This window comes from Dipodomys spectabilis, unplaced genomic scaffold (genome assembly GCF_019054845.1).
Source record: "Dipodomys spectabilis isolate Male_0828 unplaced genomic scaffold, ASM1905484v1 ptg000436l, whole genome shotgun sequence".
Lineage (NCBI taxonomy): Eukaryota > Metazoa > Chordata > Mammalia > Rodentia > Heteromyidae > Dipodomys > Dipodomys spectabilis.
In genome coordinates this window covers 7,031,049-7,040,737 of record NW_024871113.1, presented here as the reverse complement: position 1 = coordinate 7,040,737, position 9,689 = coordinate 7,031,049, and positions in this window count along the sequence as shown.

The following is a 9,689-nucleotide window of genomic DNA, read 5'->3' as shown; positions in this document are numbered from 1 at the left end:
AGCTGCCTAAAGATGTGTGGACCAAGCAAGGTTGCAACTTGAGTGAAAGTCACAGATAATACCTGATCTCTGCTGGGTGCCTACAACCTGAGAGTGAAGGTATGGGCTTCTGTCTTTCAACATGGCTGGCTTAAGATATCCTTGAGCTAGGGAAAGAAACGAAGTGTGGGCACCTGGCATTCTTTTTCCTATTCTAGTGCTCTAGGCCTTCCATTAATGATGGCTTCAGGCAAATATTTTCTTCCTCCTCTTTCCATCATCTTTTTCCTTCTTCCTTCATCCTTCTTCTATTCTTGAACTGAGACTTTAACTAGGGTCCTGGGCACTGCCATTTAGCTTTTTCTGCTCAAATCTGGTACTCTACTACTTGATCCACAGATCCATTTCCAGCTTTTTGGTGATTAATTAGAGATAAGCGTCTCATGGTCCTTTTTGCCTGGGCTGGCTTCAAACCACAACCCTCACAATAGCCAGGATTAAAGGCACCTAGCTATGATAACTTGAAAAATGTTTCAGTCAAAAGAGTGGCCAGAAGTCTTCTCCTAAGGCAGCTGAGAAAGGAGTTGTCAATAAAGTACAGCATCTAGCTTGAGGTCTCCTCAGCCATGCTCAGGCCTAGCTTTGCTTTCTGGGAGGAGTGCATTAGAGAGGCTGTAAGGATGTTTATAAAAAGAAACTCAGGTAGGAGTAAAGCTACTCTGACAATGTGGCCAGGACAGTTATTCTGTGACTACTTTGTCTTTAATTACACAAACAATTGGAATGATGGTAGTTGTGAATAAGATGTAAGTATGGTTTTCATAAAGGAAACAAATTAACTCTGCTCTGAGCTACCTTCAAAATGGCCACAATCAATGGGATGTTTGGAATTGCCTGAGCATTTCCCATTAGTAAATAAAAATCCCAATTGGTAATAAGATAGGAAGCAGTAGAACCCAGTTTTTATTACTATTGAGACTCTTCTAACAATCCTGTCTAGGTAGTACATTAGCCAGACAGCTAATGACATTGAAAGGAACCATCACATTCCATCCCAAGGGACCACGCAGAGGCAGGCAGGCACAGGAGAGAGATTATTACAAGGTTTATTAGAGGAGCCATATTTCCCCCAGAGAAGGAGCACATGGCACCCTCCACTATCTAGGTAGCAGCAGGGCCTCCAGGTAGGAAGTGAGGTAGATGGGAGTTCAGATGGGTCTGGGTGGAGAGAGGGAGGGGCCAGGGGTATGGCAGGAACTCCAGGGCTGGGGGGAGCTCAGGTCTGGGTGGAGCTGAGGACCAAAGATGGGCATAATGCTTATAGACATAGACTACTAAAGATTACATTTGGTGAACTCTGATTCATTCCATATATAAGATATGTATAGGCTATTCAGGGGTCTGATGGGAAAAGGGAGAAGAGCTCACCTTCTTCCTTGTACCAGGCTAAGAATTTCAATATTGTTTATGAAGTGCAGCCAGGTACAATTTGTGTTTTCCTAAAATGAAGTATACATTTTCAGTTTTGCCATAGAGATATTTTGATTTACTGATGCATTGTAATTGTGCAGCAAAGTGGAATTTGAAGACCTTTACCAGTAAGTTACACCTTTATAATGATCTCCTCAGAAGGTGTATGTGTGTGTGTGTGTGTGTGTGTGTGTATGTGTGTGTGTGTGTGTGTGTGTGTGTGTGTGTGTGTGTGTGTGTGTATGCTAGTACTGTGGCTTGAACTCAGGGCCTGGGCTTTGTTGTTTAAAGCTGACACTCTACAACTTGAGTGACACATCTACTTCTGGCTTTTTGGTGAATAATTGGAGATAAGAGTCTCATGGACCTCCTTGCCCAGGCTGGCTTTGAACCATGATCCATACTTCACAGGCTGCAAAGTAACTAGGATTACAGCTGTCATTGGCCCCTGGTTTCAGAATAGAAATCTTAAGAGGAAGTAAAAAGTATGATTTCTCCTACCATGGAGACTGGATGATGATGAAAAGTCTTGTCTATAGAAGTCCTTAGAAAAATTTAAAACCACAAGCAATATGTGATTATTTCTCAGAGATTCTGTCAATAAAGGAGCAGCTCAGTGATTACCAATGCTATTTGGCTTCTAACAAAATCATCTTCCCAACCTAAGAATCCTTCTGGCTTTTAATATAAATTCACCAGAAAAAAAATTAAATTAGAATTGGGATCTGACTGGAAACAAGTATTAAAAGAGTTACTATAGATACTGCTGTATTAGGCAGGAGCAGCTGCTCAAATTATTTTAGAATTACATATCTGCAAACAACCAGAGTAGACTTCAACTAGATAGATACCTTTGAATAAGGCTATTTAGAAGAGACTTCTGATGCTTTGCATCTGATAATGGCCTAGAATGGATGCTGGTTCTAGCCTAATTGAAAGAAAATGGTTGGTAGCTTGTTATTGGTGGTGATACATGAGAAAACCATTGTCCTAGCAAAAAGGCAAGAAGGTGAGTGCCTCTCAGAAGACACAATACTGAAGAGCAGCAGGAGAAATCATGGTGTAAACTACAAGCAGGAACAGATTGCTTCACTGCTCTTCCATCTTTTTTGGTGGGGGAGGATCTGGTCGTGGGGCCTGAACTCTGGGCCTGGGTGCTGTCCCTCAGCTCTTCAGCTCAAGGCTAGCGCTCTACCACTTGAGCCACAGAGCCACTTCCGGCTTTTTTTTCTTTTTGCTTATGTGTGCTGAGGAATCGAACCCAGAGCCTCATGTATGCAAGGCAAGCACTCTACCACTGAGCCACCTTCCCAGCCCCTGCTCTTCAATCTTATGAGCTCTCAAGGAATCTAGTTAGATTTCTCTGCTCAGTGATGAAATATTTGACAGAATCAACCTTAAGAAAGGCAGAGAGGCAGGTTTTATTAAAGTCCATAGTTTCACAGGTTTCAGCTCATCATGGTGGGAAGAGAAGCTTGGAACACAGTAGTTCACATCATAGCAGCCAGGAAGCAAAGAAAGAGGTAGAGGAAGGTGCGAAGGCAAGATATAACCCTAAGGAAACACCCCTAATGATCTACTTCCTACACCAGATCCTTTCCCCCTAAAATTTTCAGTACCTGTCAAAATAGTGCTACCAGCTGTGGGTCTAAGTTTCAACACCTGAGACTCTGGAAATACTTCATATTCAAGTCATGAATGACATTCTCCTTGGTCCCCAAGGGCTTTTGACCATCTCAAAATGCATAATACATTTAACCTATCTCCAGGAATCCTCAAAATCTTAACAAGTAGAGCATCACTCATAAGTCCAAGTTCAAAGTTGGGCTCAGGGCAAACTCTTACTGATGACCCCTTGTAAACTTAAATAAAGTTATATATGTCCAACATATCCTGGAACAGAATAAACATTTCCATGCCATCAAGGAGAAAGAGATCCACAGATAGGAGGGATAGGGCTAAATAAGACATAAACCCTGAAAACATTAAACACAAATATTAAGTCCATGGTTTAGTATCTAGGACTTGAGAAATCATGTTAGCTCTAAAAGGCTTAGGAAACCTGACTGCTAGAGTAATTTTGAGTATGGGAAAACACTTTTCTACAAGCTTGAAAATGGGCATCCCATTGCACTTTCTTCATAAGGAAGGTCTTCCAAATAAGTTTAACATTTTATACCCTTGAATTTGTGATGAGTTGGGTCTGGCTAATTTCTGAGATGCCTTTAAGGCATGGTCCTCATGTAAAAGTATTTGGCTTCTGTATAATGACATAATCTCATCAGAAACCATGTCTTCATATTCTTAGCCTCAACTTAACATAGACACGTGGAAGCCAGGGTGGGTTGTGGAAATTCAACTTGGGACCTGGGCACTATCCCTGAATTCTTTTGCTTGAGGCTAGCCCTCTATCACTTGAGCTACAGTGTTACTTTGGGTTTTCTGGTGGTTGATTGGAGATAAAAGTCTCCTAGGCAGGCTGGGAAGGGATGTGAAGGGTAAACAAAGGAGGAGGCTGCAATGCTTGATAAGAAATGTACGCATTATCCTGCCCATGTAATTGTAACCCTTCTGTACAGTGTGTTCACAAAAAAAAAAAAAAAAAAGAGTCTCATAGGCTTTCCTGTCCAGGCTGGCTTTAAAACCTGATCTGGCCTGGGAAGGTGGCTCATTTGTAGAGTGCTTGCCTTGTATGCATGAGGCTCTGGGTTCGATTCCTCATCATCACATAAACACAAAAAAACTGGTAGTGGGTGCTGTGGCTTAAGTGGTAGAGTGTTAGTCTTGATCTGAAGAGCTGACGGACAGTGCCCAAGCTCAGAGTTCAAGCCTCATGACCAAAAAAATAAATGAATAAATAAAAATAAAATAAAATGAAATAAAAATTGATCTTTAGATCTCTGCCATCTGTGTAGCTTGGATTACAGCCACTAGAGCCCAGCTTTACATAGATTTTTTTTTGACAAAATTGAAAGATTTCAAGACGTGTTCTTTAGCTTGTTGCTCTCAATTCTCACAGTAAGCCTAGATTTCCTTGAAATAGTCTCTAACGATTCACTTATCTCTTTTTTCCATGTAAATTATTTTATTTCCTTAGGGAGTTGAATGAAGAAAAGTCAGATCTAAAATTCTTTGTAGGGTAACAGATATTGTTAACACCCACACAGAAATCCAAGTTGCTAATGCAAAAAAAAAATGTTAAAATGATATAATTACTGAAATGTCAACTAATCACCAAAAATTAAGTGACTTGGAATCCAAAACTTGTATTTGTGCAGTCACAGTGAGGAACAGGTTGGTGGAACTTTAAGTAATTATTGGTCTGTCATGATAAATAGTGCCAAGAATTATGATTCATATAATAAAGATATCATTTCACTGATGCTAATCACACTCTCAAGGTTTAAAAGAAATCCTACTTCTTATTTATTTATTATGTTTTAAACATTTTTTTTTGGTTGGTTGTCAGGCTTGAACTCTGGGCTTGGGCGCTGTCCCTCAGCTCTTCAACTCAAGGCGAGTACTCCCACCGCTTGAGCCACAGCTTCACTTCTGGTTTTCTAGTGGTTTATTGGAGATAAGAGTCTCACGGACTTTTCTTGCCTGGGCGGGCTTTGAATCGTGATCCTCAGATCTCAGCCTCCTGAGTAGCTAGGATTACAAGCGTGAGCCACTGGGACCCAGCTAAATATTTTAAATTATTATTATCTTTAAGTAGTTATACAAAGAAGTTCCCATTCTACAAAACAGTATATGAATACAAGGTATCTGACAACATTGTCATCCATTCCTCCTAACCCATCCCTTCTCTCACCTTTCTTCTTTTTTCTTTTTTTTTAAAATTGAGATTAGGTGATTACACAAATTTCACATATTTCACTGTATTGTGGAATAGTGATACTTAAAGTTACAAACACATTTTAACCTTCACAAGGTAAATTGTCATTATCATGGTCTATAAAGTTTATGAATTCTATGAGCTTTGACAATACAATTATTTCTTCCACATCAGGTGATGTTCACATTTCTTTTTGCTTAGTGTAAGCTGTTCCTTCTTTCCTTCTCATTCTTCCCTTCCCTTCACTGTCTTTGGGTTGTTTAGTTCTTTTCCTTCTATGTCCAGTGCAGCTGATGGGCCCCTTTGTTGTATGTTGTTCCATTTCCCACTTATTCTGTGTCTTCCTCCTGGCTTCCCTCCATTGCATGCATATATATACCATATATATGGTCAAGAACATGGAGCCATTTAGCAGTGATAAGACAAAATGAGTGGCTGTCCTTTGTTTCTCGAGTCCTGTTTACTTTGTCATATCTCTTTGCATTTGGGTTTAGCATCTACATATCAGGGAGACTATGTGTCATTTGTCTCTTTGTTATTGGCTTACTTTGTTCAAAATAATTTGCTCCAGTTTCATCTATTTCCCTGCAAATGCCATTATTTTCCTTTCTATTCCATTGTATATAGGTACCACAAGATTTGGATCCACTCATCAGTAGTGGGGCATCTGGGTTGTTTCCATATTTTGGCTATTGAAAATTCACTTATCTATTTAACAACCTCCTTCAAAGTCTCAGGACACAGACAAAATGTAGAGAAGTTCTCTGCCACAATGTAGCATGAATAAACAGCAGAATTCCTTTTCCCACTGAAACCTTATGAGTCTATACTCTCAGCATTTCTATAAGCATTCCGGTTTTCTGAGCTCCCACCAGAAGTGCCCAGTAAGTGAGATTACAGCCAAACATTAGTTAGCCAAACATTTCCAAATTCTTCCTACAAATAAATGCTAAAAGTTTAAGAATGAGGTAGCTAATTTTAGTTACAGAAACCACCCTACATCCCTCGTATCGATTTTCTGTGCTAGTTAACTCTTCTTAGCTATGACCTAAATACAAAATAACTTAAAGAATAGAATTGATTATTTTGTGTCATCATTTTGGAGATTTCTATCCACAACTACTTGGTTGTCAGGCTGATTATTTTTGAGTCTGAGGAGGAGGCTAAACATCATGGCTGGCAGGAGGGACATATGGAAGTCCTCTTGGCAGCCAGGAAGTGGGGGGGGGGGAGAGAGAGAGAGAGAAAGACAGAGGGAGAGGGAGAGGAAGAGAGACCTAGGACAAGATAGAGTTCCTAAGCATACATCCGTAATGACTAACTTCCTTCAGCCATATGGAACTTCCCAAAATTTTCAGCACTTTCTGAAATAGCACCAGCATCTGGAAACCTAGACTTAAACATTCAATCATATGTGGGACAATTTCATATCCAAAGAATGTCAAAGATTCCTCACTTCCTTTGCTGTATAAGCAGAACCCCATTCTCAGCTAAGAAAATGTAGGCTTCCCGGTCATTGGTGGGTTTCCAACAATAAAGGTCACATTTCTTTTGGGAAATCAACAATATTATACCCTGCAGATGGTTGAATTTTGATGAAAGAAGGCAAGGACAACTTTACACAGGTGGCAGATGGGAGACATGTTTAATTAAAAGTGAAAGAGGAATTATGCTTAGACCCTCAGAGTGTTGGAATATTTATAGACTTGGCCTATAGCCAGAGGTTGCTATAGCCAGGCAAGGGGGCTCTAGATGAGCACACAGTAAATATCCCATAGAGAGAGTGTTTAGATTGGGCATTTGGTAAAGGACTTCGGAGGAAGAAATACACTAGTTCATTTAGAAGCCCCCAAATAAACATGAAAAGCAGTCATATTTGGAAATATCTCTGGTCATCTGGCACTTGAGGAAATGACAAATTAGACAAGAACTTGTGTACAAAGTCAATATGAAGAACATCAATAGCTGTAAAGCTGATTACACTGGAGTTCAGTCAGCAGTTCCCAGAGTTCAGGATGTTAGCAAGCCTTATGCTATTACCAAACCTATGGCTCACTAGGATTTTTGGAGCCAGAAAAGACTATCTGATAGCAGTGAATTGCAAGAAGGGAAAAAGAAGAGCAAATGGAGTTGGACCAAATGGATGAGTCACAGTCTAAGAAACAGATGTGATCAATCTCCGCAAGATATTTCTATCAAAGTGCAAAAGAATAAGCACATCTTCTTGTATTTAATATCAGCTAGTGGCTGATGTTATAAGGATGACCTTAAATTTCTTTCTCCATAGAAGTGCAATTAGGCGTATGCTGATTTACAAATTCTCCTTCTGAGATCTGCCTGTAAAAGATGGAAAGAGTGATCTCACAAAACACCTGGATACCTCAAACTGTCAAATCCAGCTACTATTCAATTTATTGTCTTTTAGACCTTAAAAGCATGATTAATTGATAAAATTGCACAAATGAACTCCAAAACATCTAAGAGTAATTGCAGAAGGCTGTCTTCTTACTCAGAAAAGACCTTTGTATATCTTAATAATTTGATGCATTTAATGTATATCTCTTGGAGTACTGGATCACAGAGGTAACAGGTACACTTATGGAAATATGATGGCAAATCTAAGTTATGGTGAGATACATTAGGACCATCAGCTTCTGGTGCATTTTTCTAACAGCTCCAGCCTATGAATATAAAAAGAGACTATGATTTCCATGACACAAGTAATTAGGGTTGAAGAAATGCAGAAATATTACAATGTTGCTGACTGCAAGGATAGATCAGAAATTTTACACCAGGTCCCTTTGACACAGGCTCTGTAGAAACCTCAATTATAATAAATGAGACAAGGTCCTGTCCCAGGCTGGATAGAATCCACAATTTATTGCACAAAGGCTTCTAGTCACCACCCCAATGTATGCACTTGATAAAATATGGTTTCTATTAAGAAAGAATGCAAAATGATACTATAATTATGCTGATGTATGTATGATGTGCCAAGCATTCCTTTTATCTGCTAAAGCTCTATGGGTAACAAAGATTTGTAAGTCAATATGTGGAATAAAGTAAAAATCACACTTATTATAGATAATGATCTCCAGGATGAGAAAATATCCTGAGAGGCAAATTTGAAAACACAAATGATTTCAAACTAGTTTCATAAGAGATTTTCCAACAAAAGAAAGAAAAAAAATTACCCTTGAACGATCATAAATTCCTCTACCAATACATGTTATTTTAAAGAAGTTCAAATAACTACAGATGCTGGAGTTAAAAGAGCTAGTAAAAAATTAAAGAACTATAAAATGATATGGCAACAGTTCACATGCTCTGTAGAAATAATCCTTCTTGCATATTTTACTGTTCAAATCCCGGTGGTCAAAAGACAAAGGACCTTTGTTGCGCAATATAAAATAGTTCATAAAGTAAAGCACAAAAGATATAAAATGCTGTGAGTAGTGTGTATCAGGTACCTTAGCTGATGTTAGAAGGTAGATTGGGAAGAAGATCAGCAACAAGTTCACAGTTGATTCTGAGTTTTACAGTGAATATGCAGAAAAGAAAAGGAAAGGAAAGAAAAGAAAAAAAAAAAGAAAAAAGAATGCCTTCAGGGCTGGTGATTCAAACCTGCTGAGGAAGCTGAGATCTGAGGATTACAATTTAAAACCAAATCAGGCAGGAAAATCTATGAGACTATAATATCTGATTAACTATCAAAAATCTGGAAATAGAAATGTGATTGAAATGGGAGAGTGCAAGCTCTGAGTGAAAAAGCTATGGGAGAACACCCGGAGTTCAATCCCCAGTTATTGGCATAATAGGAAAAGAAAGAAGGAAAGGACGGAAAGATGGAAGGAAGAAGGAAGGAAGGAAGGAAGGAAGGAAGGGAGGGAGGAAGGAAGGGAGGGAGGGAGGGAGGGAGGGAGGGAGGGAGGGAGGGAGGGAAAGGGAAAGGGAAAGAGAAAGAAAGAAAGAAAGAAAGAAAGAAAGAAAGAAAGAAAAGAAAGAAAGAGAGAGAAAGAAAGAAAAGAAAAAAGAAAGAGAAAGAAAGAAAGAAATGAAGGAAGGAAGAAAGAAACAAAGAAACAATGAAAGAGGAAGGAAGAAAGAAATCTATATTTTAGTAACGAAATACCTGGAATACACATTAGTAGCAAATATTTTGACCTCAGAATGCTCTTAGGAGGAGATATCTTGTCTATCTAGGAATAATTATGGCAAAGAGAGTCCATAACTTCCAAACTGTAGTGTGAAATTTGCTAGTATTGGAATAAAAAGGAGAAATGTTTGGTGACGGAACAAACCTTGATATATATATGGCTATCTATCTATCTATCTATTTATCTATCTACCAAATATTTCATTGAGAGGCCTGTTGGGTAAAGGCTGATCCAGTGTGCATAGT